At 49.4% G+C, this 14,360-nt stretch overlaps 1 pseudogene across 1 annotated transcript; it reads right to left on the bottom strand.

Annotated features, from left to right (window-relative positions):
• Positions 1-11,399: 11,399 nt before the first annotated feature.
• On the bottom strand, positions 11,400-13,638 carry LOC131479006 (dihydrolipoyllysine-residue succinyltransferase component of 2-oxoglutarate dehydrogenase complex, mitochondrial-like; annotated as a pseudogene). Its single transcript, XR_009244703.1, has one exon. The product of XR_009244703.1 is annotated as a dihydrolipoyllysine-residue succinyltransferase component of 2-oxoglutarate dehydrogenase complex, mitochondrial-like (transcript).
• Between the last annotated feature and the right edge of the window lie 722 nt (positions 13,639-14,360).

The following is a 14,360-nucleotide window of genomic DNA, read 5'->3' as shown; positions in this document are numbered from 1 at the left end:
GGAGACAGTGCAGTCCGGGGAAGGCTTCAGCTGAGGTCTGTTGCTTGGAGGCTGCTGATGAGCGCTGAGCTCTGGATTTGGTGAGCTCTGGGTCACATGCCATGATGGTTTCCTTGCAACTCCTGCTGTAGCTGGCAGTGGCAGTGGCAATGGCTGTGGCAGTGGCCGTGGCTGTGGCTGTGGCAGTGGCTGTTGTGTTTGGAGAGTCACCGGCTCTCTGGTCTGACTGGCATTGTGTGATGCAGGGACAGCAGCAGCGAGCCTTGGCCTCTTGGCGCCCGTCTGCCAAGAAGCTCTGGGCCAATGGGCAGATCTCTTGCCTGGAATGATGCTGCCGAGAGTGGAGCGTGGACACATTCTGCGTGCGGGACCCTGCGGCTTGGCCTGTGTCCACCCCTCAGGACACCTGACTGGTGCATGAGATTGGATGCTTTGAGGTCGGCCTTGCATCGTGGAGGCCTCTTGGGGAAGAGGAGACGCAGGGACTGCAGACCTCTCTTCTGCCTGAGCTTGGAGAAGAGGATTCATGCCGGTTGTCTTCTTGCTTGTGTGCACAGGCCGCGGCCTACTGGGTGTCCTCAGAAGCTTTTCAGAGGAGTCAGTCGCATTCTCACGGTGGTGTTGCTGTCTTGCTTGGGCTTTGGTGAGACATGTCTGGAGGGGAGTTATGCAATGCTTCTCTTGTCGCCTGTGTCCCTCCTTGTCTTGTACTGTCTTGGTAAAGGGCCCAGAATCCTTGGACTGCTGGATCTTCTGTGGCCCCAGGTTCTCTTCATTGGACTTCAAGGGATACAGGGCTAGGGTCCCATCCCAGCGCTTGATGGGGCACCTCCTGCTGCTGGCCATGTGACCAAAGGCGCCACAGTTCTTGCACTTCACCCTGGGGTCCTCCTCCTCTGCTGGAGGAACTCTGGGCCCAGCTGCGACCATACGCTGCTTGCCCATCTTCTGAGATGTCAGTGCCCTGTGGGTCTGGGGCTGTGTCTTCTGCATCGACAGCCACCGCTCCACCTGCATGTTCTGAAGGACTTTCTGTCTGGTGCAAAGTAGTGTGCTTCTCCAGAGGCACAAAAATGCTGCTGGATGATGCTTGACAAGCCGCCGTGGAGAGTGCAGGCTCCCAGCAGAGCACCAGCAAGGCAGAGAGGGAAGGGCGGAGGCCTTATATAGGGCCCTACCATGGGATTAGCATACAGCCTGTTCATCTGAGCATCACAAATCCAGTCAAGCTTCATCAGATTCTGTCTGAGCAAAAGAAGGCATCCTCCTTGGGTCGCTAGCAATTTGAGCAGACCCTGCCATATTTCTTACCTCTCACCAAAATTCACCATTGCATTTTGGAAACTTTGCTCTGCAATGCGCCTTTCGTTTTCTTCTTTGTGTCCCTCTGCTCTGCTAGGGAGGCAATTTCTCTTCTCTGAGTGTGGGTGTGTCTGTGTGTGTGTGTGTGTGTGTGTGTGTGTGTGTGCATGTTTGTGTGTGTGTGTTTGAAGAGTGTTTGGAGATATGAAAGTTTGACAAGGTATTTTTAAGCATTACGTTCTTCCATCAGTGGTTAAATAGTCTTGCCCTGCAGAGCCATTGAAGAGGAAATAGAAGGGCTAACCCTAGCCCTAACCCTAACCCTCACCGTAACCCCTAACCCTGACCCTGACTCTGACCCTGATGCTGATGTTGACCCTGACCTTGACCCTGACCCTGAGCCCTGGCTGGAGTTATGGCTTAAGTGGCAAAGCCTCGGCCTTGCAGTGCCAGCATGTATTATGGGTGTGGTCTGTGTCCCAGCCGCACCTGTTCGCATTCAGCTCTCTGCTTATGGGCTTGGAAAGCAGTGGTGGATGGCCCAAAGACTCGAGAGGCTGCATCCACCTGGGAGACCCAGAAGAAGCTCCTGACTCCAGGCTTCAGATCCACTCAGCCTTGGCTGTGGCAGCCATTTGGGCAGTGAACTAGCACATGGCAGATCCTGCTTTCCCTTTCTTGCTTTCCCGCTCTCTCCCCCTCTGTCAATCTGCCTATTCCGTAAACATCAGTCTCTTATTTGTGTGTGTGTGTGTGTGTGTGTGTGCGTGTGTGTGTGTGTGTACATGCGCGTGCGCGTGTGTGTGTGAGTACAAAGAGGAATTAGCAACCTATCAGCTGTGGGTCTGGCGCCGTTGCTCAAAAGGCTAATAATCTTCCACCCTAAGTGACAGCATCCAACAGGGCTGCTGCCTCAAGGCTTGGCCGCTCTAACTCCCATCTAGTTCCCTGCTTAGAGACTGGGGAAGTGGCAGAGGATGGCCCATGTCCTTGAGTCCCTGCCCCCCATCTCCCAAGGTTGACCCGAACCAGCTCCTGGCTTGTGGCTTCAGATTGGCTCAGCTCAGTCCATGGCAGCCATCTGGGGCGTGAACAGCAGATGCAAGATCTTTCTCTCGCCATCCCGTCTTCTCTGTGAAAACTGCAGTTCCCATAACGAGAAACAGGTTCTGGAAAAGAATTCTAATTGCATCCTAGCATATCTTGCTGTTTGTCTGTTTGTTGAGTGATTTTTGAACAAATATTGTCCTCGTTTCTTTGTACACGCAAAGTGCTGGCATCACTACGGCATGGGTCGATGGCCTTTGGACACATATACAGAACATTTTCTAGGCTTCAGAGATGATGGAATCTGTGGAATAGCAGGATTCGGGAGCACTCTGGGCTGTTGCTGCCTCTTAGCACCTGGCAGCTTAACCCAGAGGCTGTGGAGGCAGCTCAGCCCCATGTCATTCACAGCAGTCTGGGAAGTGCAAGGCAGGGTCCACTGCTTCTATCCAAACCGGAACCAGATGTGGCTGCTCGAGGGAACCCCGGTGTTTCCTGGGAAACATCGTGTGTCTCTGCCTCCCCAATCTGGTGCATTCCACGGGAGCAAAATTGTGGTGGACAACCTATCTCACAGTCCTACAGGTCTGCACCGAAGCGACAGCCTCCCGCGTGTTGCCCACACCCTGTGCCCCTCGCTTGCCAGCCTCTGCAGGAGGCCGGTGCTCCGGCATAATGGTCAAGTGGTCACTGGCAGAGCTGGCATCCAATGCCGGCTGCGCCGGAAGACTTGGGAGAATGTCCTTACCCGCGGGATGCATGAGAGGTAGGATTTCACTCAGAGAGAAGATCACAGTGCACAAAGCCTTTGTACGTGCACACCCATGCACTTCACTTGTGCACTACCCTGCCACCAAGACATACATGCGAAAGGCTCTCAGAGTGAAGTGCCTGGGACACCAGGAGCGGCATCTTGGCATGATAGCTCTTCCTCTTGGGAGCTCTGGCCGGGCCCTGCTTCCAAGAGTTTGAGCCCAAAGTCCAGCCCTCGTGACCCCCAAAGCTTCATTGGGAGACCCGTGCAGATGAGCTTCTCAGATTTCTAGCTGTGCTAGGTGTCACACTAGGTGTCCTGCAAGCAACTGCATAGCATCCTCACCTTCGTGGAAAAGCCATTCTTCCCAGTGGGCTTGCACCGGACAAAGAATGACAACCAACAGGATTCAAAGAAGCCTCACACTCTGTGAGGTCCCCGCGGTGCTCCTGCCCAACACCTGAGGGCGCTGTGATTGCGCAGGCACAGCCTGCTCCTTGCAGCTTTCCCCTAGCCCAAGTTCACATTCCCTTCCCTTTGGCATCTCACTCCTGGTCAGTGTCCTCGGAAGAGGATGAGACCTGGAGATCCTCATAGAGCACGCTGAGTGGGGATTTGGAGCAGGATCCCACTCTGTCATCTGCAACGGGGGTCTTCAGTGGTCGAGGAACGGCCTCCTCAGGAGGCTGGGAGGAGGGAGTGCTGATGATTGTGCAGCTCCACCGGTTGCCCTGAACTCTGCTGAGGAGCATCTTGAGGGACTGCAGGTGAGGGGCAGAGCCAGGACTTGGGGCATGGGAGACAGTGCAGTCCAGGGAAGGCTTCAGCTGAGGTCTGTTGCTTGGAGGCTGCTGATGAGCGCTGAGCTCTGGATTTGGTGAGCTCTGGGTCACATGCCATGATGGTTTCCTTGCAACTCCTGCTGTAGCTGGCAGTGGCAGTGGCAATGGCTGTGGCAGTGGCTGTTGTGTTTGGAGAGTCACCGGCTCTCTGGTCTGACTGGCATTGTGTGATGCAGGGACAGCAGCAGCGAGCCTTGGCCTCTTGGCGCCCGTCTGCCAAGAAGCTCTGGGCCAATGGGCAGATCTCTTGCCTGGAATGATGCTGCCGAGAGTGGAGCGTGGACACATTCTGCGTGCGGGACCCTGCGGCTTGGCCTGTGTCCACCCCTCAGGACACCTGACTGGTGCATGAGATTGGATGCTTTGAGGTCGGCCTTGCATCGTGGAGGCCTCTTGGGGAAGAGGAGACGCAGGGACTGCAGACCTCTCTTCTGCCTGAGCTTGGAGAAGAGGATTCATGCCGGTTGTCTTCTTGCTTGTGTGCACAGGCCGCGGCCTACTGGGTGTCCTCAGAAGCTTTTCAGAGGAGTCAGTCACATTCTCACGGTGGTGTTGCTGTCTTGCTTGGGCTTTGGTGAGACATGTCTGGAGGGGAGTTATGCAATGCTTCTCTTGTCGCCTGTGTCCCTCCTTGTCTTGTACTGTCTTGGTAAAGGGCCCAGAATCCTTGGACTGCTGGATCTTCTGTGGCCCCAGGTTCTCTTCATTGGACTTCAAGGGATACAGGGCTAGGGTCCCATCCCAGCGCTTGATGGGGCACCTCCTGCTGCTGGCCATGTGACCAAAGGCGCCACAGTTCTTGCACTTCACCCTGGGGTCCTCCTCCTCTGCTGGAGGAACTCTGGGCCCAGCTGCGACCATACGCTGCTTGCCCATCTTCTGAGATGTCAGTGCTCTGTGGGTCTGGGGCTGTGTCTTCTGCATCGACAGCCACCGCTCCACCTGCATGTTCTGAAGGACTTTCTGTCTGGTGCAAAGTAGTGTGCTTCTCCAGAGGCACAAAAATGCTGCTGGATGATGCTTGACAAACCGCCGTGGAGAGTGCAGGCTCCCAGCAGAGCACCAGCAAGGCAGAGAGGGAAGGGCAGAGGCCTTATATAGGGCCCTACCATGGGATTAGCATACAGCCTGTTCATCTGAGCATCACAAATCCAGTCAAGCTTCATCAGATTCTGTCTGAGCAAAAGAAGGCATCCTCCTTGGGTCACTAGCAATTTGAGCAGACCCTGCCATATTTCTTACCTCTCACCAAAATTCACCATTGCATTTTGGAAACTTTGCTCTGCAATGCGCCTTTCGTTTTCTTCTTTGTGTCCCTCTGCTCTGCTAGGGAGGCAATTTCTCTTCTCTGAGTGTGGGTGTGTCTGTGTCTGTGTGTGTGTGTGTGTGTGTGTGTGTGTGTGCATGTTTGTGTGTGTGTGTTTGAAGAGTGTTTTGAGATATGAAAGTTTGACAAGGTATTTTTAAGCATTACGTTCTTCCATCAGTGGTTAAATAGTCTTGCCCTGCAGAGCCATTGAAGAGGAAATAGAAGGGCTAACCCTAGCCCTAACCCTAACCCTAACCCTAACCCTAACCCTCACTGTAACCCCTAACCCTGACCCTGACTCTGACCCTGATGCTGATGTTGACCCTGACCTTGACCCTGACCCTGAGCCCTGGCTGGAGTTATGGCTTAAGTGGCAAAGCCTCGGCCTTGCAGTGCCAGCATGTATTATGGGTGTGGTCTGTGTCCCAGCCGCACCTGTTCGCATTCAGCTCTCTGCTTATGGGCTTGGAAAGCAGTGGTGGGTGGCCCAAAGACTCTAGAGGCTGCATCCACCTGGGAGACCCAGAAGAAGCTCCTGACTCCAGGCTTCAGATCCACTCAGCCTTGGCTGTGGCAGCCATTTGGGCAGTGAACTAGCACATGGCAGATCCTGCTTTCCCTTTCTTGCTTTCCCGCTCTCTTCCCCTCTGTCAATCTGCCTATTCCATAAACATCAGTCTCTTATTTGTGTGTGTGTGTGTTTGTGTGTGTGTGTGCGTGTGCATGTGCGTGTGTGCGTGTGTGTGTGTGTGTGTGAGTACAAAGAGGAATTAGCAATCTATCAGCTGTGGGTCTGGTGCTGTTGCTCAAAGGGCTAATAATCTTCTCGAGGTTTCACAGCCTCTGTCTCTTTTCTCACAGTTTATCCAAAGTGCCCACAAAGTTACATATTTCAGAAATAATTTAGCTTCTGCCGTATACATTTCATTTTTTGTGTTGCAGAGAGTCAGAAAAAGAATTTCTTGTGTTTCCTCACCCCATAACATCTACACCAGCTTAGACCTAATGCCAAGCTAGTACTAATCTGAACATAGTGGAAACTATTTCTGACTTCACAACTTTTTTCCATGTTTCTCTCATACTGTCTGCCACAAATTCTCTGGTCATTCCCTAGTCCTTGTCCCTGCATATTTCCTGGTGCTGGTTCCAAGATCCTCTGTATAGTTCTCTTATGCTCATCTGCACATCATAGCCACATGGTCCCCTCGTGCTGGTCCTCACGTGGTAATGACTTGTGCTCTTTCCCACAAGGTCCACAAATTGTCCCATGGTACTGGAGGAATATCTCCCACCTTACAGTTGCCTTAGTTGGAAACTGGTGGAACAGGGCTGGAGTTCCTAGTCAATGTCTGACATTGTGATGACCTAACCCCTACCTTCTGGAATTAAAACGGCCTTATTGTTTCAAATCTCCTAAATATAAACTCCTCCCGGGAAGAATAATGTTTTATCTTTTTAAAATAAGGATCTCTAATGTGAATTAGAGGCTTAAATATTTGAACCCTAGTGCTAGCCCTAAGTCTAACCCTAACCCCAAACCCCTAGCCCTAACCCTACCTGAGATTGAATATGAACCCTAATGTATAACCCGAAACCGAACCCTAACCTAACCCAAATCTGGAACCTAATGCAAACTTGAACCCTAACCTTAATCCCTAAGTATAACCCTAACTGAACTGCAAACCAAACCCTAACTGAAACCCCAACCCTATCCGGAACCTGAACCCTAACCTCATCCCCAAAGCTAACAAACCTACCCCAACCTCAACCCTAAATATAACCCTCAGCAGCACAGAGCATTCCTGGGAACCCCAGGCTCAATACATCACATAGTGAACTACACTGTAGCGTCACAAGCCAAGCTGGACCATGTAGCTCTTATGACCCCGTTATGTCAGCCTAACCAATGTCCTGCAAGTCAAGGGCAGGCAAATGGGTCCTACTCCCAAACCGTTTGAAGGAGGAGTGGTGACCTTGGCAAACTCAGGATTGTCTGCTGTATAGCTCCCTTTCCCAAGACAGGCATGGTCTTGTTATGCTGTGGGTGGTCATACGTACACATCCTAGAATCAGACCCATCCAACACGATCCTTTTAGCATACAGGCTTGCAGGGGCAATACAATGTTCTAATACCATCAAGGTGCCAGTCACACCAAGAGAGAAAAGAATTAGAAGGAAATTTCTCTGTACCCAACAAACAACACAGACTCAGAGTATCCTATCACCAGGAGCCACATGCACAGTGTGTTCATCAGCAGTTGTGACACATGGAACACACTAAGCCACAAACTGATACATGAACTTGGGAAATCACAGACCCTGACACAAAAACATGTTAACACACAGAACATGCTACATCACAAACCGTGACACACAGAGCATCTAAGCCACAAACCATGACACACAGGACACGCTAAGCCACAAAATGAATCTTAGTAAACTCAAGAAAACCGAAATAATATCACATTGTCCTCCCTGGCTAAAATAGAGTACAACTACAAATTGTCACAACAGAAACTCTAGAAATACTGAAAATACATGAGCTGGTAAACAACACACTCCTGAAGGAGTAATCGATCAATGAAGAAATCAAAAGAGAAAAAATGTTCAATTACCTAAATGAAAAAAAAGTGGAAACACCAAAACACTGAAACATAGAGGAATGCTTATCACAAAAGCAAACTCTGAGGCTTTATAGCAATGATCACATGCACATTCAGAAATAAATAGAAGCATCCCAAACAGAAAGAAGGCAACTAAAAGACTATGAAAATGAAGAGGGGCCCGGCGGCGCGGCCTAGCAGCTAAAGTCCTCACTTTGAAAGCCCCGGGATCCCATATGGGCACCGGTTCTAATCCCGGCAGCTCCACTTCCCATCCAGCTCCCTGCTTGTGGCCTGGGAAAGCAGTCGAGGATGGCCCAAGGCTTTGGGACCCTGCACCCACATGGGAGACCTGGAAGAGGTTCCTGGTTCTCGGCATCGGATTGGCGTGCACTGGCCCATTGCGGCTCACTTGGGATGTAAATCATAGGATGGAAGATCTTCCTGTTTGTCTCTCCGTCTCTCCTCCTCTCTGTATATCTGACTTTGTAGTAAAAATAAATCTTGAAAAAAAAAAAGAAAATGAAGGGAAAAATTTCAATGTTTGAAGAGAAATAAATAATAAATATCAGAGTAGAAATAGTAAAATAAAACTAAAGAGAGTTAAATGTTTGGTAAGACAAAGAGAGATAAAAGTCTGCACATGTGGCTTACTCCAGTGGACACAATAAGGCACAAAATGGCTGCAGCCAGCAACAAGGGCAGAGTTGGAAGTGGTAATGACAAACCCCAACAAAGAGAATCCCTAGAGAAGGTAACCTCCCTGCTGAGCTTCAGCAGACTCTGCTCAACCTCCAAGAATTCTAAGAAGTTCGAAGTGCAGGGAACAATTCCAAGTTGATTCTATGAACACAGCCTTACCATCCATTCAAAAATAGAAATAAAACTATAGATCAATATCCTCTAAACAGAGCTGTAAAAGTTTTCAACAACGCTAAGTGAACTGAATCAAGCAACACATAAAAAAATATTCTAATAGAATTATTTAGGGATTCTGGTGCACAAACTTCCTGAAAGCCGAGAAATACAGCATGCCTCACACCAACAGAATGAAGCAGAAAATTCACAGGGTCACTACAATAGACAGATCAATGGCTTGTGATTTAAAAATTTTTAACAAAATTCACTCTACAAAGAATGTATCTCAACCTCATAATGGCTGGGTTGGATAAATCCACGCCCAATATTATGCTGAATGGGAAAAAATTGGGAACCACGGATTCCTACCAATGCAGTTAGGCAAGAGAAATAAATGAAAGGCTTACTGTTAGGAAAAGTGTAAGTCCAGGTATCCCTGACTGCAGATTCCTGGTTCAGCTTTGGAGAAAATTGAAAACAGCAGATGTTAAGTTCAATGCCAAACTCAGTAAACTTGCACAGTTCAAACTGAATGTGCATTTATAATTGTCAATATGAACTCTACCATCAGGAAATTACAACAGCTATCTCATTAGCTATGACAAAAATCTTAATGGGATGATGTAAACCAAGAATATAAAATATATTTCTCTAATAATATTATGTAACACTAAAGAAAGTAATTAAATATACTTACAAAGGATATTTAACAAAGAAAGATCTGTCATGTTCATGGGATGGAAAATTTACTTATTTATTTTTGTAAAGATTTTTTTTTTTTTTAATGGGAAGTTAGAGTCCCAGAGAGATGAGGAGACAAACAGGTCCCTTATCTGATGGTTGAGGCCCATGTGGTCTCAATTGCCAGCACTGGGCCAGGCTGAGGCATGGTTTTCATCCAGTCTCCCACATGGGTGCAGGCATCCCATCACTGAGGCCATCTTCCAGAGCTGGGTTGGAAGTGAATCACCTAGGACATCAGTAGCAGTTCATGGGATGCAGGTTGAAAGGGTTAATTGTAAAGGTGACTGTACTTCTAGAAATCTGGAATCTCCAAAGCCACACCTGTGTCCTGTTATGGGGGAAAGCTCCTGCTTGCTGAAACACCAGGAGGCAGACAGGAGATAAAAGGAATCTTAGAGTTTTTAGATTTACTGGAAAGATAGCTACCTTCGAGGCATGCTGTTTTATTACTGTCTACATTGACGTGATATGATCAGGACCCCCAACCTCTGCATTGTAAATTCCTATTGCTTACTTTCTGTTTTGTGTAACAGTAAGCCCCTACTGTAAGCCCCAGAGGTTGCCCCTGGACTAGAAATTAAAATCATTTCATTCTCCTTGGAGTCTCACTCGGATTCATTGAACCCCAACAGCAGATGTCACAGGAGATGGCTTTATCCACTGCACCTCAGTGCCTGCCTGTGAACACTTATTCTGTGTCCACAATCGCCAAAGGAATTTACAGATTTAATATAGTCAAGAAAATACAAATTATATTCTCCAATGTACCAAAAAATTCTAAACTTCGCTTAGCACTACCGAAGTGTTTAAATCAGTGAATTAGTCTTGAACAAAGTAACGCAGTGGGAGACATCAGAATACCAGACTTGAAGACAGTCTACAGAGCTGTTTCTACCAAACAGCAGGATACTGAAACAAAGGCAGGCACCAAGATAAAAGTGAATAAAGGATGAATAAAGGTCAAAAACTGAATCTGTGTATCTGCAGTCAGCATGCTTTTGACAAAGTTGTCTAAAACACAAAATGGAGAAAGGACAGAGTCTTTGCTAAATGGTGATTGGAAAACTGCAAAGCCATGTGTATGTAACGTAGAACCATTAGCAATCCTACACAATAATACACTCAAAATGGATCAAATATTTAAACAGAAGACCAAAACGTATGAAGCCACTACATAAAATCATAGGAGAAAACACTTCAAGAGTTATCCACAGGCAATGAACTCTTTAAGAAAAACCAAAAATCATAGCAAAATAGGAAAATGTGATTGTTCTCAAACTTAGAAGCTTCTGCACAGCAAAAGAACCCACAGAATGAAGAAAAACCAACAGAAAGAACATATTCATAAACTCTTCACATGACAAAAGACTAACATTCATAATGTGTAAGAAACACGGAAACATGATCAAAGAGAGAGAGAGAGAGAGAGAGAGAGAGAGAGAGAGAGAGAGAGCGCCCAAGGATGTAGACTGGCATTCTGCTCTTTGGCACGCAGGGAAAAGCAGACATTGGTTCTACTTCCATGTGTGAGTTTTTGGTTCCATATGCCTGTTTGGATGGAAATGGGGATTTTTCAACAGCAAATTGAAAATGAACATGATGAATTAAACCTTGAGCCTGGACACAGTGTGGCAGCCTAGCAGCTAATCCTCACCTTACAAGTGCCAGGATCCCATATGAACACTGGTTCTAATCCCTGAAACCTCGCTTCCATCCAGCTCCATGCCTGTGGCCTGGAAAAGCAGTCAAGGATGACCCAAGTTCTTGGGAACCTGCACCTAAGTAGGGGACCTTGAAGAGGCTCCTGGATCCTGGTGTTGGATTGGCTTAGCTCTGGCCATTGTGGCCACTTGGGGAGTGAATTATTGGATGGAGGATCTTCCCCTGTCTTACCTCCTTTGTATATCTTGCTTTGTATATCTTGCTTTGGGAAGAGCAGGGCCTCGTCAGTCCACTCACCCACCCGCCCAGTTAGCTGCTGCTCCAGGGAATGCCTGCCCTCCCCTGGCTCTGCCATGGCCTCCTTGTCCCACAACCTGCCCCATGGCCAGAACATGTCAGAATCTGCTCTAAGTATGCTCAAATGGGTCCCAGCAGCCTGGGAAGAGATCAGGAAAGGTTGGCTTTGAGGTTGTGATTGTGCCCAAACCCATTTTCCTGGTATGGGCCTATGACAATGTGAGAGCCAGCCTGGGGCTGCTCCCACCCCAATTCCAACATAGGGACCCCCCCAACCCCTGCCCATTCCTCCCACCCCGAGTCCCTGGCATGTGCTTCCTGCAAGAGGTAGAAGAGGCAGCTGACAATCTACCACAGCTGAGAATGCGGGTGCCACTGAAGCAGCAAAGCAGCCCTTCCCAGCTGCATCCACAACCTCTGCACAGCCAGGACAGCTGCTGCCCAGGGCGCCGGGGCACGGCAGCCCCCCGATGTCTCTGGAAAGCAGCTTCTGAGACAGACCTGTAATTCCGTGGTCCCTGGGGACTCCCCCAGCACCCTGGCACTGGGGGGAGATGAGACATCTCTGCAGAGGGCTGCTGGGAGGCCAGCAGGAGAGCCACTATGCATCCAGGCTGGCTCTCTCATTCCCTACAAGCCTCAGGACAGCTGCTATGTGAGGGTGGGAGGACTGAGCAGAGAGGGAGAGAGCCTGGCAGGAAACCAAGACAAGACCTGCGACTGCTGGTTGACAGAGCACCCTGGCTTCCCTGCTCGAGGCCAACAGCATGTGCCTGCCTGTCCCCAGGCTAACCCAGGATCCTGAGGGGACTGGGAGAAGAGTGGTTCTCAGTTCCTGTGTGGTCAATTTATAGGGCATGTGGCTTCCTCCTAAAGGTCCAGGAGGAGGACTCTGGGATCCTCTACCGCTGCCTTGATTTTTTGGAGAAAAGTCACGGCCTCTCTGCCATCAATCAGCCGGTGATCGTAGGTCAATGCCACATACATCATGGGCCGCACTTCCACCTTGCCTCCCACGGCCACTGGCCTGTCAAAGATGCCATGCATGCCCAGGATGGCAGACTGAGGGGGATTGATGATGGGCGTTCCAAACAGTGAGCCAAAAACTCCTCCATTGCTGATGGTGAAAGTACCTCCATCCATGTCTTCAATGGCAAGTTCATTCTTTCTGGCCTTTTCTCCTAGTTTGTTGATAGTTCGTTCGATATCAGCATAATTCATGGTTTCCACATTCTGGATGACAGGAACCACCAGACCCCATGGGGTGGCCACCACAACACTGATGTCGATATAATCCCTGTACACCACCTCCTTGGTTGAATCATCAATCACTGCATTTACTACAGGCTGCTCCTGCAACGCAAAGGCTGAGGCCTTCACGAACGCCAACATGAAGCCGAGTTTGAGGTTGTGTTTCTTCAGGAAAGCCTCTTTATGCTGGGCTCTCATCTCCTGGATGTTACTCATATCAATCTCGTTGAAAGTCGTCAGCATTGCACATGTATTCTGGGCCTCCTTCAGACGCTGGGCAATGCGCTGCCGCATCCTGTTCATTTTCTCCCGATGTTCTGAACGCAGTCCTGTGTCACCTGGCGAAGGGGCAGCAGTGGGTTTTATTGCAGACACTGGTTTGCTAGGAGCAGGCTGTGAGGGTGAGGGCACCGGTGGCATCTGAGAGGGTATGGGTGCTGCAGGGGACGGAGGAGCTGCTGCAGGCTCTGCCTTGGGGGCTGCAGCAGGGGCTTCAGCTGGTTTGGCCTTGACAGGAGCAGCACCAGTTTTCCTGAGTGTGAAAAGAGGAGTGCCTCCTTCGACCTTCCCCCCATCAGGTACTAAAAGAGCTTCAATCACGCCATGGGCCGGTGATGGAACCTATACAGACGTCTTATCAGTTTCAATCTCACAAACCACTTCATCTTCCGCAACGGTGTCTCCAACAGCTTTCTCCCACCTGACATCGCCCTCTGTGACAGACTCTGCAAATGCTGGGGTTTTTACTGTAATCACATCATCCTTGCATGAGCTGTAGTTCTGAAGAAGCGGATGCTGAAGACACTACTGCTGTTAATGACAATCTTCCTGCTGTCGGGGCAACTTGGTCCCTGACATGAGGAGACCCCGGGCAGGGAGCGTCTCCCCAGAGAGCAGTTCCCCTTCTGGAAGGAGGAGAGCGAACGGCTGAAGGCCCGGGACACGCAGCGGGAGTAGGACAGCATCGCGGAGCTTTAAAAAAAAAACCTGGATCCTTTACTATGACACTTGCAGATGGAGCTACGAGACCACACTAAAGTGACACTTCAGTGAGCAGATACCAGAAAACTGATCAGTGATCAATTAGCCTGACCTGCACAGGATGCACCCCCAAACCTTCAGTTTGCTCAACAACTGTCCCTCGGACACTCATCCATGCACCAACCGTTCATATTAGAGTCCTGAACAAATCCTGTCTACACCGAGAAATATGTCTACAAACTGCTAAGTTCGCCTGTGGCTCCTCTTCATGGCAAGGAACTGCTTGACGAAGGTTTGGCTTGACACAGGTGCAGCTGTCATCCAAGAAACAACAACAGATTCCCAAAGAGATGGATCATGAGGATCAGTTCTGGATCAGGAGAGCAAACTGACCTCACCCTGAAGCACAAAGTTCCCAAGGACTTATGTATCTGTGAATTTCACCAACTAACCAGAAGATCAAACTGAAAAAACGTTGTGGAGGTGAATAAGGCATGGCTTAACCATATCTCCCCAAGATTTGAGAAGTGCCTTGATCTTTCCCCTTGCAGAACCAAGATGGTTTTGTGATCCAACAGTCCCCTCCTGAGCTGAGTGAACATGTCCAGTGTGACAAAGGGGTTTTCAGGCCTTCAAACATCCAAGTTTGAGATCAGGGCATGTGAGACTGGTGGGATAGGATGATGCTCTCACCCCCCCAGCTTTTCCT

This window comes from Ochotona princeps, unplaced genomic scaffold (assembly GCF_030435755.1).
Source record: "Ochotona princeps isolate mOchPri1 unplaced genomic scaffold, mOchPri1.hap1 HAP1_SCAFFOLD_113, whole genome shotgun sequence".
Taxonomy (NCBI): domain Eukaryota; kingdom Metazoa; phylum Chordata; class Mammalia; order Lagomorpha; family Ochotonidae; genus Ochotona; species Ochotona princeps.
Note: the sequence above shows the minus strand (reverse complement) of the source record. Positions and strands in the feature narration are given on the sequence as shown.